We start from the raw sequence: 22653 nt of genomic DNA, 5'->3' as shown, positions 1-22653 counted from the left end.
AGCCTCCCCATACATTTTTTACACATGCTACACTGTTTTGTTTATCTTGAATCGCGAAAAGCAACAAGCACTCTCACTATTATACAACGTGTAAATTCCATATTATCACTAAATATCCATACGCACGGAGCATTAGCATTAGAACGCATGATTGCGTCTCAGTTTTTTTATTATTATTGTAGGCAGGACCCTGGGTTATCCCGAGATGCATGAACGGAGCCGAGAAGCCGGCCAGCCTCTGTTGCTAATGCTCCGCGCAGCGCAGCAGACGTTTAAGGAGACCCGGTCTCTTAACAGTGGCATCTACGGTGCCATCACACGCTGCCCGGAGATTTACCAACGGAGGCTAACTAGCTTCTCGGCTCCGTTGCCGTTGCGTTCATCTCGGGACAACGAATTTTAGGGTCCCGACTAAAAATAATGAAAAAACTAAAAGTGCGAATTTTGTTATGAAATTTGGTATTTGGGGTTAGAATAATATTTGGAACAACTTGTTCAAATAACTTTTTCCGATATTTGTAACGCAAAGCAAAATATCGGTAATTTATCATGTTTTTGGATTCGCAGTAGGCCGCGTTTAGAATTAAAAAAATTCAGTTGAGTATCTTAAAGAATGCGAACTTTCAACATGTATGGACTGCAAAACTTCAAATCTGTATTTATTTTGATATGCATATTTACTTACAAAGATGGAATTGTTAACAAATAAACGACACAAACTTTGGTATTAAACTTTTACAATTAGACTAATTATTTTTAAAATGATATTATGAAATTATGAATTATGATGATATGTTTATGAAATATAAATAAAAAATGGTCAAAAAATGGGGCCTTACATTACATTTTTTGGCGCATTTTTTTTTGCTAGTGCAAATTTGTCTATATATTTTACGAGTTAGGTATAGCCTCCCGTATTGAAAAAATCACGAGCCGCCACTGGCATTTTGGAAAACTCAGTTGGATACTTAAGAATCGCAAAATACCTCAATGCATGGAGGAGCAAAGTGTTCAACCAGTGCATCCTTGGTATCATGACATATGGATGTCAAACCTAGACTCTAACCGAGGCAAATATGAATAAACTAGCCGCAGCAGAAAGCTTCACAGCTTTGGATAGCTTTCTTTATACAACATTGGAGACCTTACAAAGGTAGATGATCAAGAGTAAGATCACATATGAGATGAGCAGATGTCATTAAAAAATAGCCGGAACAAATTGCAAGTATGTTGCTCTAGGATAGAGAATGGAAGGAGATAGGAGAGGCCTATGTCCAAAAATGGGCTAAAGAAGGCTAAGAAGAGGAAGAAACTCTCCTTTAGCAAGGCACTTATACAATATTTTACTTAAAATGGTATATACTGTTGTGGAATTGTTTTTTTAAGGAAATTCAAAAAAATTAAATTTATATCAACGACCATGAAATGATAGTTTTTCATCACCCTGTATATGGCCAATTTTTGTTTAGAATTTAATTTTACTAGTAAACAAGTGTTTCGAAAAAATTAAAACGATTAGTGATAATTATTCGACGAAATGGACGGGACATTAACAAAACATTTCGGTGATTAGAAAGTGGAGAGAGCGTTGACGGGACAATAACGTTTTTCAGATCCTTCCGGGAAGGTATTTTAATGTGTTATATCATCAAACTGTATTATTTTTAGTTGTAAAAGTAGAGAGTACAAAATAACTAATTATGATTTTCCTTGAAATTTGACAAATTGGAAAAAGTTATGTGGAAGAATATTGGGTTTCTTAAGAAATAAATGATTTGAGAGAGGTTGTTGTTTAGTGGACGAAAAATATCGGGAGAAGGGATAATGGATGTGAGAGTATGGATTTGAGAGAAAAATAAAGTCAGTGTGTAATGAACATCGAGAGAAGGCAGCCGAGTTTTTCAAAAGTGTAGAGTCAGTGTAGAGTTGGTGTGATCAGCCTTTGTGAGCAGAGTCAAGTTGAAACCAAATCGTCGACCGGTTGAAGAGTTAATTTTCCTGGTCCGAGGGAGATTCCTTTGTTTTGTCTAGAACGAGTAGCTGATTATTATCCGTTTGTGCACAAGATATTCGAGCAAGTCCTGTGTGCTTTTCTTGGAAGCAGTTTTGACGAGGGGGATTTTTTTCGCAACAACCAGAGAGTACGTGTTGAGAGAATCAAGGACAGCGCAATCCAGAAAACGAGGGAGTGAAGAATAAAAGGTTAGTCAAATCATTTGTCTGAATGGAGAAAAGTTATTTATATCAAGACCATATTTGTTTGATTGTTTATTGAACAATTTTTTGTAACGCAGTTATTCATTTCAAATTTGAGAAATCGATTCAAAAGAAGAAAAGTAAAATTAATTCAATTTAGTATGAGTAAATAAGAAATTAATTAAATAAATAATTTTGTCAAAACCAGGTGATATCAGAGTTAGAGTTTTAATTTATTAAGTTTGAGATTGTTGCAACAAAGTTAAATTTTAATATTTTTGTTTTTGAATCATATGTACACGGCATTTGATAAAAACAATAGATTACATTTATATGAATTTGAGTGTTGTCAATTTCCCTCTTTCTACCCTGGAAGAAGTAAGCAACTAGAAATACTAGAAGCCACAGATTACAGGTGTATCAAATATAAAATTAGCCCTGATAATAAAATTGATTGGAAAATTTAATTGGAATTTAGTTATGTCTTTACATAGGCAATAAATAAAATAATTGGATAATCAATCAAATTAAGATTTTGCTAATTAATCTAAATAAATAGAAAAGGTAGAGCATAACAATACATAATTTCCTAATTTAGACTATTTGGAAATCAATAGCACAGAAAAGAAGTGGAAGAAGGTGGAAAGATGTAACTGTAAAAAACGATGTCAGAATCAGTAGACGGGATAATAATATAAATTATATATATTATTATTAAAATATTATTATTAAAATATATAACAGTAAAAAAACGGTATAGATAAAAAAAATACCAAGTTTCTTGTAAAAGGTATATATTAAATTACCCTAAATAAGGGTCACAATACAAAACGTTTTCGGATTAAGGAATCCATCATCAGTGTATAAAAGCCAAAATTTGCATGCCTGAGCCACCAAAATGTATAGGGTAAAAACCCTTTAAATGTAAATAATAAAGTTATTTTACATATTTATATAAAATTCATCGGATGTTATAGATAAACCTGGATGTTACCCAGGGCAACACAGGACTCTCCCCACGTGGTTGGAACTTTTTTTGGAGAAAACCTCACATATTGGATTTCAATGGCCAACTGAAATCCATTGAAATCCAATGAGTTGGCCATTGAAATCCAATATGTGAGGTTTTCTCCAAAAAAAGTTCCAACCACGTGGGGAGAGTCCTGTGTTGCCCTGGGTAACATCCAGGTTTATCTATAACATCCGATGAATTTTATATAAATATGTAAAATAACTTTATTATTTACATTTAAAGGGTTTTTACCCTATACATTTTGGTGGCTCAGGCATGCAAATTTTGGCTTTTAAACACTGATGATGGATTCCTTAATACGAAAACGTTTTGTATTGTGGCCCTTATTTAGGGTATTTTAATATATACCTTTTACAAGAAACTTGGTATTTTTGTGATTTATGGTATACAGCCAGCTACAGGAAGTTTATTTTCCTCGTGGATTTGGTATAGATAAAAATATAAATATACTTTATTTTTAAACTTTGTATATAGGTTGTTGAGGTAAACAACCCTCGTCAAAATAAAGAAAGTAATTATTTACTACCTCTTCTGTTATGTCTGGTATTTTTATTACCCTGTGTCGTATTTGGCACGATCTTCTTACAATCTGAAAACGATCAGCCATGTTTCAATCGCATCATGCTAAGTCAACGTGACACCGGCTTAAATAATACTGAATTAATACTCATAGACGCGTGTTCAAACCAAAATAGAAAACTAGAACTACATACTACTATAGTTCAGGGTAATAAGGATTTTCGCAGGACACTCAAAGATCCAGGTAGCTGACTACTTTTTTAGTTATTGTAGACCTATAGGAAGAAAACCTACCTATTTCCTGCCTACAGTTCGCGTCCGTTTTTTAATTATTAAACAATTTAGTGAAAAAATCCCGATTTTTTCGATTTTTTGCACCCTATTCAAAAGCTAAACAATTGACATAAAAATACAACATTTAATTTTTTAGAACATTGAGAAACCTTCAAAATGTCAATTTTTGAAAGTTAAGAAATTAATTTGTTGCTTCACAAATTGCAAAATAAATAAAAATTGATATTTGTTAATAACTTTTACTAAATTTAACTTAGAATTCTAGGGTTTCACCAAAAGTTGGTTATTTTGGTGCCTAACAAACCCTCAAAATTTGAGACCGATCCATTAATTAGTTTAAAAGTTATTCTATTTGTTTATCCCAGAGACATTTATTTTACAATAACATAAGACAAAAAATAATGAACTGGGCAAATTCTGAGGATGCCAAACGAAAGTAGAAAACTGATAGTATCAAAATCTGTTAAAAAAGATAAAAAATAATTAATTAATCTAATCAAAAATCATAAAGCCAAATTTTTGAAATTTTGTAGTTTATAAACATTTAGAATAACTTGACAAATATTGTCCGTAGGAACAATCTTTTTATATATTCGGAAAGCTGGTATTTTAACACGAATTTTCAAATAAAAAATTTATCCTGGGTTCATTAGGGACAAAGTTAGCCATTTGTTTTTTTTTTTAATTCATAGCTAATTTGTTTATAACAATTAAGGAATTTCATTGATGCCATTTTAAATAATGGGATTTGTATTTTTTGTTAAAAAATTTGCATAAACATTATATCTTCACAGCACCCTCTACGATTTTTCAAAATTGTACTTCAAACCGTTACTAGGGGGAAACTACGAATCCACCGAGTTAAAACGCCAAAAAAGCAATTTCAAACTAATACAATTTTCTGTATCTCCGGATCAACTCAATGGATTTTCATCTATCTTTTTTTAATTCGTATGTAATTTCTACGTACATTACAAATATGCAATTTGTTTTTAAATTTATTGAGTAATAATCAGTCTAATTTGTTTAAACAATTCTTGGAAAAAATTTTTTTACAAAAATCTATTTTTTTAATCATTGTATCATTAATGATCATACAAAAAGTTAAAGTTCACTTTAATAAATAAATTATTTTTATTGAAGAAAATTTATTTATTTAAGTATACCTTAACTTTTTCTATGATTAATAATGATAGTCTGATTAAAAACATGGATTTTGGGAAAAAATTATTTTTTTTTTAAATTGTTTAAGCAAATTAGATGGTTTAATAATTAATACATGTCAAATTGCAAATAGACAAATTACATATTTGTATTGTACAGAAAAATTACAAACAAATTAAAAAAAGAAAGATCAAAATATATTCAGTAGATCCCGAGATATAGAAAATGATAGTAGTTTTAAGTTGCCTTTTATAGTTTTTGAACTCGTGCATTTGTCGGCTCCCAGCTCCCCCTTCACTTACTAACACTAGTCACCAACTGAACAACATGTTTAAAAATTCGTGTAGAATACCAACTTTTCGAATATGTAAAATGATTTTTTCTACGGACAATATTTTTGAAGTTGTTCTAAATGTTTATAAACTACAAAATTTTAAAAATTTGGCATTAGTGTTTTTGACTATATTAGATAATTCTTTATCTTTTTTTAGTACATTTTGATAGTATCACTTTTCTACTTTTATTTGACATACGCAGAATTGCCTTATCTTCATTATTTTCTGTCTTATGTTATTGCAAAATAAAGGTCTCTGGGATAAACAAATAGAATAAGTTTTAAACTAATTAATGGATCGGTCTCAAATTTTGAGAGTTTGTTAATACCCGAAATAACCAACTTTGGGTGAAACACTAAAGTTCTAAAGTAGTTTTAGTAAAATTTATTAACAAATAATGATTTTCACTTATTTTGCAGTTTGCGTACCAACAAATTGACTTTTTAACTTTCAAAAATCGGCATTTTGAAGGGTTTTCAATGTTCTAAAAAATTAAATTTTGTAGTTTTATGTCAACTGTTTATCTTTTGAATGGGGTGCAAAAATCGAAAAAATCACGATTTTTGCACTAAATTGTTATTATATAATACTTCAAAAACGGACGCGAACTCTAGGCAGGAAACAGGTAGGTTTTCTTCCTATAGGTCTACAATAACTAAAAAAGTAGTCAGCTACCTGGATCTATGAGTGTCCCGAACATGGTCTATTTCCAGCTTATTACCCTGGACTACTACAACTTTCCGATGTTCGGATTAGTATGCAATGCCCGCTACTGTCGTGTAGAGTGTAGACAATAACAGGCATGCAAAAGAAACTCATGTAGAATCCTTTAGTCCATATCACTTATGTAGTCCTTATCACTTTAAGTAAACAATATCATTAAGTTAAATTACGATAAATAATCGCAAACCGATGATTAAAGCAGTTAGAAAATAACTAAAATGTGACATCAAAAAATGGAACGAGAACTTAATGGAACAAGTCTCAGAAAACAACAGAGGTTTCTTGTTTAAGACCAAAAGTGTTTAAGACCAGTAAGTACTCTTTCAGAAAATTATCAAAACTAAAGATACCTACAAAAAGGAAGAGAAGGACGAAGTGGTAGACTTCTATAAAACCAGGGCCGTGCCGTGCTATGATGCGGTGAGGCAGCCGCATCAGGCGGCATCACAAGGGGGCGGCATAATCAGTAAAATCTAATATAATAATAGATAATGCAAGATTATTGGAGAGAAGTTTTGAAAAGAATTAGACTTTTGGCCTCACAATGTTTAGCTTTTCGTGGAACAACTGATCATTTGTTTCTACATAATAATGGAAACTTTTTTAAGTTAGTATGATTGCTCTCGGAGTTTGATCCAGTAATGGAAGAAAATATCAGGATACTTCAAAGAGAGTCTGATACATGGTTTGTGACTTATTTAAGTAACAGTAGGCAAGATGAATTGATAAGTTTAATGGGTAATATCTTAAACAAAATTGTCGAAATAACAAAAATCGCCAAATATTTTTCGATAATCGCCGATTGTATCGCAGACGTAAGTCATATTGAACAGCTCGCATTGACGATAAGAGTTGTCGCTTTTAATTTTTGTCAGAACAAATACCTATAATAATATCGAAGGATTTTTTTATTGGTTTTTTTTAAGCTAATGTTCAACCAGTGAAGGTTCAACGTCAACGGAACTTATATTGACAAATTTGGAAAAGTTAGGTCTTGAATTAGAATGGCTTAGAGGACAAGGCTTCAAGGCTATGATAACGGGACCGATATGAAAGGAATGAGAAAGGGTGTGCAAAATAGAATACCTACTTGAAAAATATCCGAGGCGCTTTAGGTGCCCTGCGCATACCACTCCTCTAAAACCGTTGAGTGTTACTAGATGGTCAAGTCGAATAGATGCACTGAAATCTTTAAGATTTAAATTTTGTAAAATATATGATGCCTTATTCGAAACAATAGAAGATATCAACAAAGATCCAGAAACTAAAGTCAAAGCACGAGGATTAGCAAAAACTACTTATTAAAAAATAATAAATTTATATGTGGTATTGTTCTGTGGCATTTGGCTATTTCATATAAATTCAGTCTCGAAGATGTTGTAACATGTAACTATAAATTTGTCAGATTGTGTAAAAATGTTGTCAGAAACTCTAGAAAAAATGAAAAGTTAGAGACAATCTGGCTAAGACCAAATGAAAATTATTGTTAATGTAATTGCAGAAAATCTTGAAATAAGTTCCGAATTTCCAAATGAAAAATCTGTGGATGAGTTCTTAGCGGAGGAAGATAAATTTAAAATAAATAATTTTTCATCTATATTTTAGACATTGCCATTAATTTTTTGAATGGCCGATTTTAGCTTCTAGAAACTCATAATAAAATTTTTAAATTTTTATATGATATTTTTAATGGAGGAAAATAGAGGATAAAACACTAGAAAAATATTGTATGAATCTTCATTCGATACTTTCAATAGAAAAATAATAAGAATCATATATAGAGTCAAATGATATTCTAGAAAAATTGAGTGATATATCTCTAATGATTCCGTACTCCATGAAAACTTTTTTTAAGGTTTGGAGATTTTGAACTGTTTGGGCCAAAATAACCTAATTTCCTTATACCCAAATATAGTTGTACCACTAAGAATTTTATTAATACTCCCTGTCTCGGTAGCTAGTGGGTAAAGAAGTTTTTCAAAATTAAAAATTATTAAAAAGTATTTTCTAAAGTCCATAAGACAAATAAAACTAAAAAATATAGCACTCATTTCAATCGAGTCCTCACTAGCTGCTACTTTAACCAATGTGATTGACGAGTTTGCCAAAATTAAAGTCAGTAAACAAGGGCAAAATTGTAATTTTTGTAAATGTTATTTAATGTTAATACATATTTCATTTAATTTAAAGTAGGTTTTGTCTTTAAAATATAAGCTGTCCTTCATTTTGTGTACGTTCATTTAATAAAAATAAAAGTTAAGTTTCAATCATACTTACTGTGACCAACTCCAATTCAGTCGAATTCGGGACAACGCTGAAAAAACACCTGAAATCCAGGACTTTTCAATGAAAATCGGGCCATTTTTTTAATATTATAGAACTTTAATATATCATCATTTTATTTATTATTTAACATTTTTATGTTGATAATGATATTTTTGATGAGATTCACCCACAACTGGTTGTAATGATAATTACATTTTTGTTAGTTTTTGACATGACGACTTGACGTTTTGACTTGGAAATTGTTGACCAATCTGGAAATTGTTCTCAAAAAAGAAAAAATTTGAAAATCAACTCCATGTAAATATAATCTTAGGTTAATATAAAAATATAATTATTATTACAACCAATGGTGGCTTAATCAAATCAAAAATATAATTGTTAAACATGCCAAAAAAACCGCTTTAGAACATTTTTATGTTGATCATTTCTTCCTATTGTAGCTTGTTTCTTAAAATCATATTTTTGTCTTGCGATGAATAATATCATCATATAAAATGTATGCATTTTGAATGTGGTATTAGAATATTACTCTATAAATTGTCGACCTTTTTCGTCACACCAATTCAATTTGATGTGAATTCTTAGAAAAATAACGTATTCAAAATTTCAAAATATAATTTTACCAAAACGTTGAAAATTCGGATGGCCCGGAAGCCTTGTCCGGGACGACGGGACACGACTTCGTAATTCGGGTCATGTCCCGGATTTTTCGGGCTAGTTGGTCACACTAATCATACTTAACCCTTAAACGCCCAAGGGTGGGTAAAAAATGTCCACCTAATGCGTATGCCGTTGTAACATATTTATTATGTGTTTAAAAATTTTCCAAAAATTATTTATTGTTAAAAAGACAGCCTTTTATCGAATGTTAAAGTGGTTCTACCGATATTTTTGAAAATAGAAATATTCTCTTGAGTTAAATATGGGTGGGCATAAAAAGTACACCCTTGGTAAAACTTCTTACTAAAGGTTTCTATATAATTTCTCGTTGGTAGGAACATAATCCATATAATTATCGACGTATAATTACATAATCGACATAACTATCCGCCAATGAGGAGGCTGAAAGGAAGAATGTGGAGAAAATCGACAAATCTGAATTACTGGCTTTTACTGGTATGTTAATTTTGATGTACATTGTAATTTTGTTGTAAGGTTTCTAAATTGTTTATATTAATATTTTAGAAGATGTTGTGTTTATTGAGCATAAGATTCTTAAGTTTAATCCATTTCCAAAAACTCTCAATAAATATATTAGTTATTTTGGAGGTGGACACTTTTTACCCACCCTTGGGCGTATATGGAACCTAAAAAAGGTTGGGCGTTTAAGGGTTAAGGGGCGGCATTTCAAAGACTTGCATCATATTGAAAAGATGTATCGCAGGGCTCTGTATAAAACCTTGTACAGCTGCCAAAGCCTTCCTAATGGATCAACAAAAAAAATGTCACAGTAAAAAAGACGGACAACGACGTCAGATTAAGTAATCTAGATAAAAATATAAATATACATAGGTATATTTTATTTGTAAACTTTGTATATAGGTTGTTGAGGTGAACAACCCCCGTGAAAATAAAAAAAAGTAATTATTTACTACCTCTTCTGTTATGTCTGGTATTTTTATTACCCCATGTCGTATTTGGCATGATCTCCTTACGATCTGAATACAATCAGCCTTCTTTCAATCGCATCATGCTAAGTCAACGTGACACCGGCTTAAATTAAGACTGAATTAATACTCGTAGATGCGTGTTCAAACCAAAATAGAAAACTAGAACTACTACTACAACTTTTCGATGTTCAGTTCAGATTTCAGATTAGTATGCAATGTCCGCTACTGTCGTGTAGACAATAACAGGCATGCAAAAGAAAATACTCATGTAGAATTTTGTCCTTATCACTTTAAGTAAACAATATCATTAAGTTAAATTACGATAAATAATCGCAAACCGATGGTTACGTTTGTTAAGTTTGTTGATTCAAGGTTTTCGTATTATTCGAGTGTTTGAAGTCGTTGGGAGTGCTAGTGCGTGATAGATGTCGTGATTGATGTGTATGAACATTTTATTATTTAAATTTTTTTTATATTTATATACCTGTCTTCATAGTGAAAATCTGTATAGTGAAAATTAGTGCTAAATTATGTAAGTACATAGAAATTTACTACGACATTATGACATAAACTGTAACAATTAATACTCCTGCTCGGTAATTTTTTTAAATCAGAATATCGGAACATTTTCTCTTTGAAACCGTGCTTTCGGCGTATTTAGTCTGCTCAGTTTTCTTATTAATTCAACTTTCATTTCAACTGATTCTTAGTTTTATTTTATGAATTACACAAAATCCAATTTATTCTTTTTTTTTTCGTAGTTTTTGTTATTTTAATTTTGCCTGTTTTTCATGTCATTCATTACTATTACATTGGTAACTCATTAGGTACTCTTGAAAACAATTTGATCTTCTTTCTTGTAGGGCTTTCTGGATACTCTGGATTTTCTTGTAAGGTGAAATCTGGATATTAATAGTAACGCCGCCAACAGTTTATTTCTTCTTGAAGTGACTATCTATATGAAAGAAAACATATTTTTCTTGTTTTCTTCTTAATGTTTTGGCTATTCGTATTCTTTACTTACCAACATTTTTCAATTGAACTGCTCCAGTATTCCATTTTCTGTTTACTATATTTATTTACTACTTTGTTTGGTATAATTAAAAGAACTACTTATCTTTTTACTACAACTATGAATAACTATTTTTTGTAAAATATCCTGTGTATAAGCATAATATTTAATTTTTTTATATTACACATTATCTGTCTTCATAGTGAAAATAAATAATGTTAAATTATGTAAGTAGAAATTTACTACGACATACCTAAGTGTAACATGTTTATATTATGAAATAATAATATAATCTATTAGGCCTGGATTCCGCGTCACAAAAAAAAGTTTATTAATAGCAAGCTAAAAATTTGTTAATAGCTTAACGGTGTCTAGTCGGACAAACTTTGATGTACGGGAACACTGGAACAGGGAAAGTTTTAATTGTGGAACAGTTTAAAAATTTGGAACGCCAGATTACGAAAACGTTCCATGTATTTTGTCGGAGGGAACATCCAATTGATTTGTTACCCTTCCATTAAACTCTCATGCAAAAATCAGACTGCTATTACTAACCAACACGATTCCTGTCATTTGACATGTTCTTAGTTTTCCATTCATTAAATGCCCAGTTGGTAATAAACACTAGTCTGATTTTTGCATGAGATTTTAATGAGATGTTAACAAATCAATTGGAAGTTCTGTCCGACAAAATACATGGAACGTTTTCGTAGTCTGGCGTTCCAAATTTTAAGCTATTCCACAATTAAAATTTCCCCTGTTCCAGTGTTCCCATACATCAAAGTTTGTCCGACTAGACAACGTTAAACTATTAACAAATTTTCAGCTTGTTATTAATCACCTTTTTTTTGGTACGCGGGATCCAGGTCTATATGTATAACATGTTATATTCCTGTATAATATCAAGCCATTTTTCTCTTTGAAACATTCCTTTCGGCTTACTTAGTCTTTGCTCAGTTTTCTTATTGATTTAACTCTTTTCTCTCTTATTGTTATTTTATTATTTCTATTAAATCCAATTTATTCCCATTTTGCTCTTTTTATTATCTTACTAACTCATATCTTTTTACTTACTTATTCGGAGCTTTACCTTTACACAGCATATTATCCTGTTTGCCGTTTATCAAGAATCTCAATCGCCATTTCTTCTTTTCGTCTGTGTCTTCTTCAGTGAGGCATATTTTTTGTTATTTCAATTTGTTATTTTTGTTTGTCATTACTAGTAAATTGGTAACTCATTACTCTTTAAAAAAAAATTAGTTTTTCGTTTAGGTCTGTAAGGTTTTCCGTGCAAGAATCAGATTTTTTTCCGAACGAAACCTGGATAGTGATATTCACACTGCAACAATTTATTTATTATTATTCTTCTGTATTATTCGATTTTATTGATATTATAATATTCTTTCTCGCTTTCTGCCAAATGTTTTCGCTATTCGTAGATATTTTTTACTTAGGTATTAACATTTTTTCATTAACGACCTGCATATGAATATTCCACAATCTGTTTGCCACACTTTTTTGCTGTTTGCAAAACAGAGGGCAAACCCCTTTACTTTGTTTACTATTTTGTTTGGTATTAATTAAAGGTTACATTAAATTATCTTTTTTTTTAAATATGAAGAACTATTTATTTGTAAAATATCCTCAGAGTTCATAATAAGATTGCGTATCAGCTTAGCACACCACGTAAAAGTAGGTATCTTATTTCTTATGTAGCATATCATAACAGCGTGTTTTATGTAATTTTGTGTAAACATGTCAATGATAAAGGTATAACGGGGATCACCTTATTTTTTTTCAAGATGTTTGTACTTCTACTGGCAGACATAAGTTTTTTACGTTTTAATTTTAATACAATTAAGTCTTTCCACTAATCACGGTCATCTAATACTTATAAATTTTGAACAAAATTAATAAATTTGAACACATTTCTTAGAGGCCATTTCTGTTAAAAAATTCACGGTATAGATTTTGGCGAATGAGCATTCTATTCCATTTTGTTTTATATTTCACATTTATATTTCAACAAGATAACATTCGTTTCCAGTTTCCAAAAATTTAAAGATTTTTCTTCAACCAGGTTGTGTACGAGTATTTCAAATCTGCTTTTTGAATTTGTGTCTGTCATCTCCAGTTGTCAGCAATTTTAAGACCAAATTTCTCAATTTTCTATAGCCATCGATAAAACATTGACATCCGCCATTCATTGGCTAATATATGTATACATAATAATATTATGTTATGACTACATATGCTAATATAATTAACGGTACATCTATTACAGTTTTACTAATTAGCTGTACATGATTGAAATGACACTGGTCATACCTCTAGACGGTATAGACCTTGTGGTATATCCTTGGTATATATAGACGTGGTATATCCTTGTAAAACATTGACAACTAAAAAATATGTATATGATCTAATATTGGTGGCAATATTGATTTGTTGATATAACTATAACTCCATTTCGTTTGCGTAAATTCTTTATATAAAGTGTTCTTCTATCCCCATCGAATTTGCCTTCAATTTTTTATGCAATTTTTTGTACTAGTTACAAATATTTTTAAGTATGTTATGATTTAATATTTTTGAGATAACTTGCTTAACACATATTCATCCACTTTTCTGGCAGTTTATGGAATTTCTAATATTCTCCTTTAGGTCCACATTTCTAAAAATTGTAGTTTCTTGCACATAATATCCGTTAGAGTCTATGCTCCACAATACAATTTCTATTTACATAATACCTTTTGTACCTTCCTATCGTTGTTTAGTTTTTAGATCTTGTACGACTTGGTGTCACCATATAATTCTTTCTTGATCTTCCTCTTCTTCTAAAACTTAAGAATATCCTCTCTAAGAACTTTTTTTATTTCATCATCTGATCGTACGTGTATCTCCAAATGTGACCCTTCCATCTTATCGTTTTTAGGTTATTGATTTACTCTTATTCATTATTGATCCTTTTTTCGCAAAATCCATCTTTTTTATCGCTATAGTTTGTTCGTAATATATATTATTTATTATACGGCAGTTTCTACTATCTAGAATCTAGACTCTAGACTCTAGACTTAGACCAAGTGAAATTAATATTTACTAATTTATTTAAATATTTTATTTGTTTGTAAAATATATTTACCAAATTTATATCACTGTTTGCCAGAAACTTTACCTTTTTTCTTATTGCAAAATAAGTTATGTAATTTTTGGAGTATGATGAAATCTGAAGCTATTTCCTTGTGGCATTTTTATGATTAATTATTTATATGGGAAATAAGCCACAATTAAAATGAAAAAAATAATTTTATTAACGTTTCGACGCCCAAATTGGGTGCCGTTGTCAAAATACAAAATATTACTAAAATAAACTAAAGTGTTGTTGCTAAGCAAAAAAATTCTTCTAATAATTTATTTAATCTCACTCATTTATATTGGCAATTCAGACATATATTATACATTTTAAAGTAGAAGACTTTAAAATGATATTGCCAATATTTATGAGTTGCGTTCCTGGGACGACTTACTGAAAGATAGTTCATTCGATTACATGAAATTAATCCCAGTGGAGAAAATATCCCAGTGTCTACCAACTCATGAAAAAGAACAATATAGGGTACTATGTAAACTTGAATTGGAAAAGTCTAATCAAATTGAACAGAACATCAGCAAAGAGGAAATGAAAGCTTTAAAAACTTTAAGAAATGATGACTCCATAACAATCCTACCAGCGGATAAAGGCAATGCAACTGTAATAATGAATAAAATACAATATGAGGACAAAATTACAGATCTAATTACAAATGGACCTTATAGCAAATTAACGAAGGATCCAACGAAGACACTGGAAAACAAAATATATAGAACTTTATTCAAATTTAAAAATGATCTAACATACTATCAAAGAAAATTAATGACACCTCACTACAGTAAGACACCACATTTTTATGGAGTGCCGAAAATTCATAAAGCGAACATACCACTTAGACCCATTTGTAGTACCATCAATTCTCCTTGTAGTGAACTATCAAAATTCTTATTAAACATTCTAAAACCATTTGCTAATAATGATGACACTTTTATAAAAAATACAAAACATTTTTTAAACAAATTATCAACTATTGAATTTAATCCAAATAATATTTTAGTAAGTTTTGACATAAACAGTTTATTTACAAATGTACCATTAGATAAAACTTCAAACATAATCAAAACGAAATTAGAGAATGATAATACATTGGCAACTAGGACAAGACTAAATGTATCAGCTATAATGGAGTTATTGACATTATGTACCCATAATACCTATTTTCAACTAAACAATGAATTCTATAAACAAAATTTTGGTCTAGCAATGGGCTCTTCTTTATCTCCATTATTGGCTAATATATTTATGGAGGATTTCGAAACTAATATTATTTCTAAACAAAATTTAAAACCCACAGTATGGTGGAGATATGTAGATGATGTGTTTTCAATATGGCCTCATAGATCAGAATTGTTGGATACGTTCCTGAATATTATAAACGATCAAGAAGAGACAATAAAATTTACAATGGAAAAGGAATACAATAACAGCCTACCTTTCCTCGATGTTTTGATCTCAAAGAAGGATATTGGATATGAGACTCAAGTGTATAGAAAACCAACACACACCAACAGATATCTCAATTACAAGTCAAATCACAACATCAGCGTTAAAAAGGGAATCATTAAATCCTTATATGATAGAGCCAAAATTACTTGTTCTAACGAAAATTCCTTTTTAGCAGAAAAACAATTGTTAACATCTGTTTTATTAAAAAATGATTATCCTTTATCGTTTATAAATAAGGAATTGTCAAGATTGGATCGAATGGAACAGAACAACTTAGAACGGGATCCTACAACATTCACCAGAAATAATACGAGGAAAATATCAATACCATATATAAAAGGACTATCCGAGAAACTTAAAACAATAGGAAATAAATTCAACATTTCAACAACATTCAAAACAACAAACACATTGAGATCTATTCTATCTAAAACTAAACCTAACAATGATCAAGAAAGAACAAAGAATTGCATTTATAAAATACCTTGTGAATGCGAACAATTTTATTTAGGTGAGACATCAAGACCACTAGACGTTAGAATAAGTGAACATCAATCTTATATTAAAAATAGAGAATTTGAGAGATCTCAAATATGTCAACACGCATGGGATAATGAACATAGAGTTCAGTGGAGAGATTCAAGTATAGTCCTGAAAGAATCAGATAGTAAAAAGAGAAAAATCAAAGAAGCGGCTCTAATTATGCTAAATGAAACCAATTGTGTCGCAAATTCCTCGGTAGAATGCAGTAGGATGTGGTTACCCATACTGAAAGAGGAAGTCAATAGAAAGAAAATACCAAGATTAGTAAGTCAATAATATCGAGCTAGTATATATTTTAGTATTACTTATATCTAGTATTATTAATATTATTTATAATTTAAACATGTTACAAGTCAGAATTTGGTATTATTTTTTGAGAGTAAATTAATGTAAGACCAAATACTTACGATGTCGGGATAGTATCACAGGGTTTTTCCTGGTTTTCCCTTGTGATTTACTATGAAGTCTCTAACGCGAGAATTTTACTGTCGTTGCATTTGGTTGTCTTTTTAAAGACATATCACATGCTATAATTTTTTATGACGGATATTCTTGAGTTGGGGTTAATTTCATGTAATCGAATGAACTATCTTTCAGTAAGTCGTCCCAGGAACGCAACTCATAAATATTGGCAATATCATTTTAAAGTCTTCTACTTTAAAATGTATAATATATGTCTGAATTGCCAATATAAATGAGTGAGATTAAATAAATTATTAGAAGAATTTTTTTGCTTAGCAACAACACTTTAGTTTATTTTAGTAATATTTTGTATTTTGACAACGGCACCCGATTTGGGCGTCGAAACGTTAATAAAATTATTTTTTTCATTTTAATTGTGGCTTATTTCCCATATAAATAATTAATGATGAAATCTGGAATAAAAATACATACGTCAGTGCAAATACATATTCACTCATTCTATGTATGTTCATAAAATTGTTTTATCTAATAAATTAATGTTGCCTAACACTATGTTCTGGAATAATTATTTTTCTTGGTACTTAAGATTTAAAAAATGATAATTTACTCATAGGTAGCTTGTTTATTTATTATTGATTCATAAATATCACTAAGCTCTGGAAAAATTCATTTTTTTTGGTACACCTAAGGTTTAAAAAATGATAATTTACTCATAGATTGCTTGTTTACTTGTTGTTGATTCATAAATAATATCATTGACTAACTTGACGTGAATTACAAGTGTTTTTTTTTTGATAAACAACACATTTTGCTCTATCGATTACATAAGAAGAATCTTACAGGTTGTTCTCTGTCCATGTGTTTGTCAGTGTCGCCACTTTGGTAGGGAAAATTGTCGTCTTAAAACTTGGTTTCTGTTTTGTAGTCTTAAAACTTGGGAAAATTGAAGTACTTGTTTCTTTACTCCTGTATGTTTCCATCAACTGCCTTATAATGAAAATTGCGTCTGCTGTTGATCTGCCCTGCATAAAGCCAAATTGATTCTTCACGTATCCGTCTATCAATTACTCTCTCCCATATTTTCATGGTGTGGCTAAGCACTTTTATAGCCCTGTAGTTTGTACACTGCTGTATATCTCCCTTGTTTTTGTAGACAGGTACTAGTATACTGCTTCTTCATTCGTCTGGCATTTGTCCAACTTCCATAATTCTATTAAATAAACATGCTAGCCACCTTGTTCCTACCGCTTTTCCTTTCTTTATTTTTTGAAGTACTTGAGTCACTTCCTCGTTTGTTATTTTGGTGACCACTGCTGCTACTGTCTCCGTTGACTCCACAGGCTGTCTGTCAAATTCTTCATTTAATAAGCTGTCAAAGTACTTTCTCCATCTCTTTTTGACATCCTTTTCGTGAACTAGTTTTATTATTTTCATCTCGGATACATCTAATCTAATTAAAATATTTTGCTTTCTTTGCTCTCTGTTTGGCTATTTTATATATCTTCGTTTCTCCTTCCCTGGTATCAAGTTGATCGTATAGGTTTGAATACGCTTCTGTTTTAGCTTTTGCTACTGTTACTTTCGCTTCCTTTTTTGCGACCATATAGTTTTGAAGATCTGTGTTGGATCTGGTTTCTTGCCACTTTTTATATAATTTTCCCTTCTCTTTTATTTTTCCTTGAACTTCGTTTGACCACCACTAAGTCTCTTTATCCTCAAACTTTTTTCCTGACGTTTTCCCCAGTATTTCAATAGCAGTCTCTCTAATACTACTGGCCATTTTTCTCCAAATTGTAGTAGGGCTTCCTTTCATGTTCCAACATATTTTCTCTACTATTCTTTCCCTGAATAGATCTTCTTTCTCATCTTTTAGCATCCACCACTTGATTTTTTGTGGTCCTCTCCGATATTTTGGTTTAGTTTAACTTTTTACTTCGATCTCCACAACAAGCAGCTAATGTTGTTGGCTTACTGTCTCACTAACTATTACCTTGCAGTCCTTGCATGCACGTATGTCTTCTTTCCTTATCATGAAATAGTCTATTTGGGATTGATGTTGTCCACTTTTGTACGTAATAAGTTGAGTTTCTCTCTTTTTAAAGAATGTGTTAACAATCGCCATATTCAATTCTGATGCTAATTCAAGCATGTCATCTCCAGCTTTATTTCTAGTTCCAAAGCCTAATCCTCCATGTATTGCTTCGTATCCTGCTTTGGCTTGGCCCACATGTGCATTGAAATCACCTCCTATCATAACTTTCTCCTCTGACGGAATATCACTCAGGACGTCTCCTAATTGGTCATAGAAAGCTCTTCTTTCATTCTCACCCAGACCTGTTTGTGGAGTATACACACACACAAAACCTAGTACATAGGTTCTTGTAAACTTGATAAATAGTTGGTAATTAGTAAAAATTGGTGAAACTTGGTAAATCGTTTTTTCCAATAGTTACTTTTTCGGGCATAAATACATGGTGTGTCAAATTTATATTTAGTTCTTTTTTCAGTGTATGTTAAAAAAAGTGCGATTTTCGAAAAACTAGCTATTTTTAAACAGCTGTATCTTCGAATATATTAGAAGAATTTTAATTTACAGATGCCCTTTTGACAGATATTTAAAACATCTTGCATTTGCCGTTTTCTACATTTTTTCCCTCGTTTAGTTATATTTTGAAAATTAGTTGAAAATTATAAAATTTTGTAAGCTTTCATTTCATTCTTATTAACCTATAAAATACAACGTACATTGTACTTTGTACATTATTTCATCAAAAAGTTGAAATTGTAATGCTGGGGCCACACTAGCGTCTAATACCGTTAATTATCGAATTATTTGACACATCTCTAATTCAAATTATGCGACAATTATAGGCATTAGACGCTAGTGTCGCCCCAGCATAACAAGAAAAATGAGACATTCTGCGATAAAATAGATCCACTATGATAAGCGTAAAATGGGCTATTTTTGACAATTTCGAGGGGCATATCTCAAGCCCAAGGTCACCTACAGGGCTAAAAACAGCTATAGGCTACTTTTTTTACAATAAATAATATAGATATATACTAAAACTTAGTAAAATTCCGCGGAGCCCCCCCACCTCCACAAAAGTGGTCGAAAAATTACGCATATATATATTATCCCGCAATTAACTTAATTCATATCAAATCCATACATTATCTACTTCAATAATGCTGGATAAAATTTATTTGAATTTTCGTGCGACAACCTTCTACAGTAGTAGTTAGCATATTATACAGATAAGACGCATTATCACCAGTTTTTTGGCAGCCAGTCATTCACGTGCTAGCCGTGTTGGAGTGATAATGCGCGTTGATTGTCGATTAGACGGTGGCGTAACCGCGACGAGAGAGGTTGTCAAGTTTTTGGATATTGATTCTCAAAATTTTTAAGTGGCAATTTATTTGTATTTCCTGATATTTTTGAAGAGCAATAGTTTTTAAGTGATTGTGATTCTTTTCTTTTTCGGATAAGTTTAAGTGTTTGTTGGGAGTTCTGTTTTTTTTTTGTAAGTATTTTATTTTTTACTGTTGTCTTTATTACCTTTTTTATAAGTAGCATGGATATGCTATAAGAATACTATAATATACAATATACTAACCAATCAGTAACATCTGTAAATACTTTATTGGTGTAAATTCACACGAAATATTTTGATTTGGTTATTTATACCTTCTCCTTCTACCACTAAGTACATTTGGTCCTTTTATCGTTTAGTTTTCAAAATCGTGAAGTTTTCTATTTTTCATTTATATAGGCATATCCGCATATCCTACAGTATAGCTTCATTCCTTCATGATTTGTCATTCCATCTTCCATCGTTGTTCCATACTACTAACTATTATGCGCTTTTGGGATGGCCTCTAATTTTATTCTTGTGGTCCATATTCTCACAGGCTGATCTCAAACCCTGATGTGGAAAATGATTTGCTAAGCTGAAACCATATCACCAAATGGTTTCAGCTTGGTTTTGGATACCAGTATCCTAAAACTAAAAAAGATACAGAGAAAAGTTTTAAGTATTTTTGATTTTTTTCTTTCGGGTTTCTCCATCATAGTTGGTAATTGCTCGAATTTGTTCGCTATAATCACTATGTCATCACTGAATCTGTTATGGTTTTATAAAAGTCTTCTAAAGCTAGGTTAAATATCTTTGGTGATATTAATTCGCCTTGTTGAACTCCTTTCTTAATGGAGATGGGATTCACTGGTAATATCTACTAGCACAGTGGTCGGCAAACTTTTTAGCTAAAGAGCCAAATATGAACATTACAAAAATTTTAAAAAAATTGAGAGCCAAATCTGCTTGTTCAGCAAACTTTTGTTACGCTAAATAAAACTAAAAAATCTAGTCAGTCGGTTAAGATAGTGAAAAATGCTTCCACCGATATTCCAAAAATAAAAGAACCACATGTTCTACATCAAAAAGTATTCAACCAAAAAAATGTTTAAATCCCTAGCCCCATCCATAACCCCCCAAAAATGAAAATGTGTTTTTTCGTTTTTTTGGCGAGATCTTCGTTTCTAATCATCGTAGAAACTTCTATTTCCTTTCGTTTTGTAGGGTTTTATTTCCTACAACACTGTATTTTTTACAAAATTTTTGGCGCAAAATCCATTTTTTTTCAAATGTTGATATGTAGAACCGAAAAGGCAAAGAACATCAAACGTGAGCTTTTTTAGCTGATCATAAGAATCAGGAGCATTATTCCAAGCGTTGAAAATGATCATGTCTTCCTTCTCCAGGTCATTCAAAGCAGACCACTTCTTGTGTTGTGAATATTTTTTCTTCTCCAATATTTCCAATTCAAGACAAAGACGTTCGCATTTATAGCGCCATACCTCCTTGTTTTTTAAATCCAGAAACTATATTTCAAAGCTATTATTTTTGATTTATGATTATGATTTATGATTTTTGGCAAATGCTAGAGTTTGATAAAAGCTAATTTATCAGAATTAGATGTAAAGTTTTTCCTACGAATTCTTATTAACGGAAAATATTATTGCGCTTTCCGTGGATATTTGTGCCAGAGCCGTACCTAAGGAGCCAAAGAGCCACATGCGGCTCCGGTGCCGCACTTTGCCGACCACTGTACTAGCTTAATTGGGTTTTATAATATAATATACTATATTATATTATGTATTAGTTGCCTATATCTGGAATATATTCTACAATTATTGTCTTAAAGATATTTTCTCGTGGCATCTTAATACAATTTACTATTTTTATTGGAAATAACCCGCAGTATATCTTTAAAATGAGTTTATTTTCACGTTTCGATTTCCATGTCAAAAATCGTTCTCAAAATGGGTGTATAACGTTCATAAATTAAACAAATTATGCGATTTCCGAAGTGATGAAATATTTTATCAAAGATTTAAATTTGAACTTTATATTTTTCTTTATTATGCCATACGTTTCTCTTGTTACTGCCTAGTATTAACTCCTATTCTGTATTCAATTCCATCTTTATTCATTAGTTTATTTTTCTAAATGCACCTTAGTTATATCTTATCCTTAAGAGGATCGGTACGTATTTTCGGCTGCAATGCTATTCAAATGGGGATTCATTTTTCTCGAATCCTGAGAAAACTAATACCTAAGTATTTTTGAAAAATTTAAACGCAGAATGAAAGATCACGTTATTAGCGAGGGCCGAAAGTCTCTGAGAACTTCTATAATGTTTATTTTAATAAGTTACAGGGGTGAAAAACTAAGTGAAAATTTAGTGTGATTTTTAATTTCAAATATATCATTCAAAATAAATTTTTTATTTATTCTAAGGGACCTCTATTCTATTCTAAGGGCTTTCGATAATAATTTAGTCTTTCATTCTGCGTTTAAATTTTTCAAAAATATTTATTGGTTTTTTCAGGATTCGAAAAAAATAAACACAAT

General features: G+C 30.9%; 1 protein-coding gene across 8 annotated transcripts in view; it reads left to right on the top strand.

Moving 5' to 3' along the window:
• Nucleotides 1-22653, top strand: part of LOC114326792 (protein phosphatase 1 regulatory subunit 3B) — a 355647-nt gene that overhangs the window by 279618 nt on the left and 53376 nt on the right. The window contains exon 1 of one of the 8 annotated variants that reach the window (XM_028275227.2): nucleotides 10377-10692. The exons of 6 other annotated variants lie outside the window; for them this stretch is intronic. The gene's annotated coding sequence lies outside the window, so the exon portion shown is untranslated. Of the gene's footprint in view, nucleotides 1-10376; nucleotides 10693-19951; nucleotides 20263-22653 lie in introns of those variants that run through there. One more of the 8 variants, XM_028275229.2, reaches the window with a different exon arrangement.

Source organism: Diabrotica virgifera, chromosome 4, assembly GCF_917563875.1.
Source record: "Diabrotica virgifera virgifera chromosome 4, PGI_DIABVI_V3a".
In the NCBI taxonomy this organism is placed as follows: Eukaryota; Metazoa; Arthropoda; class Insecta; order Coleoptera; family Chrysomelidae; genus Diabrotica; species Diabrotica virgifera.
This window is presented reverse-complemented; position numbering and strand designations above follow the sequence as displayed.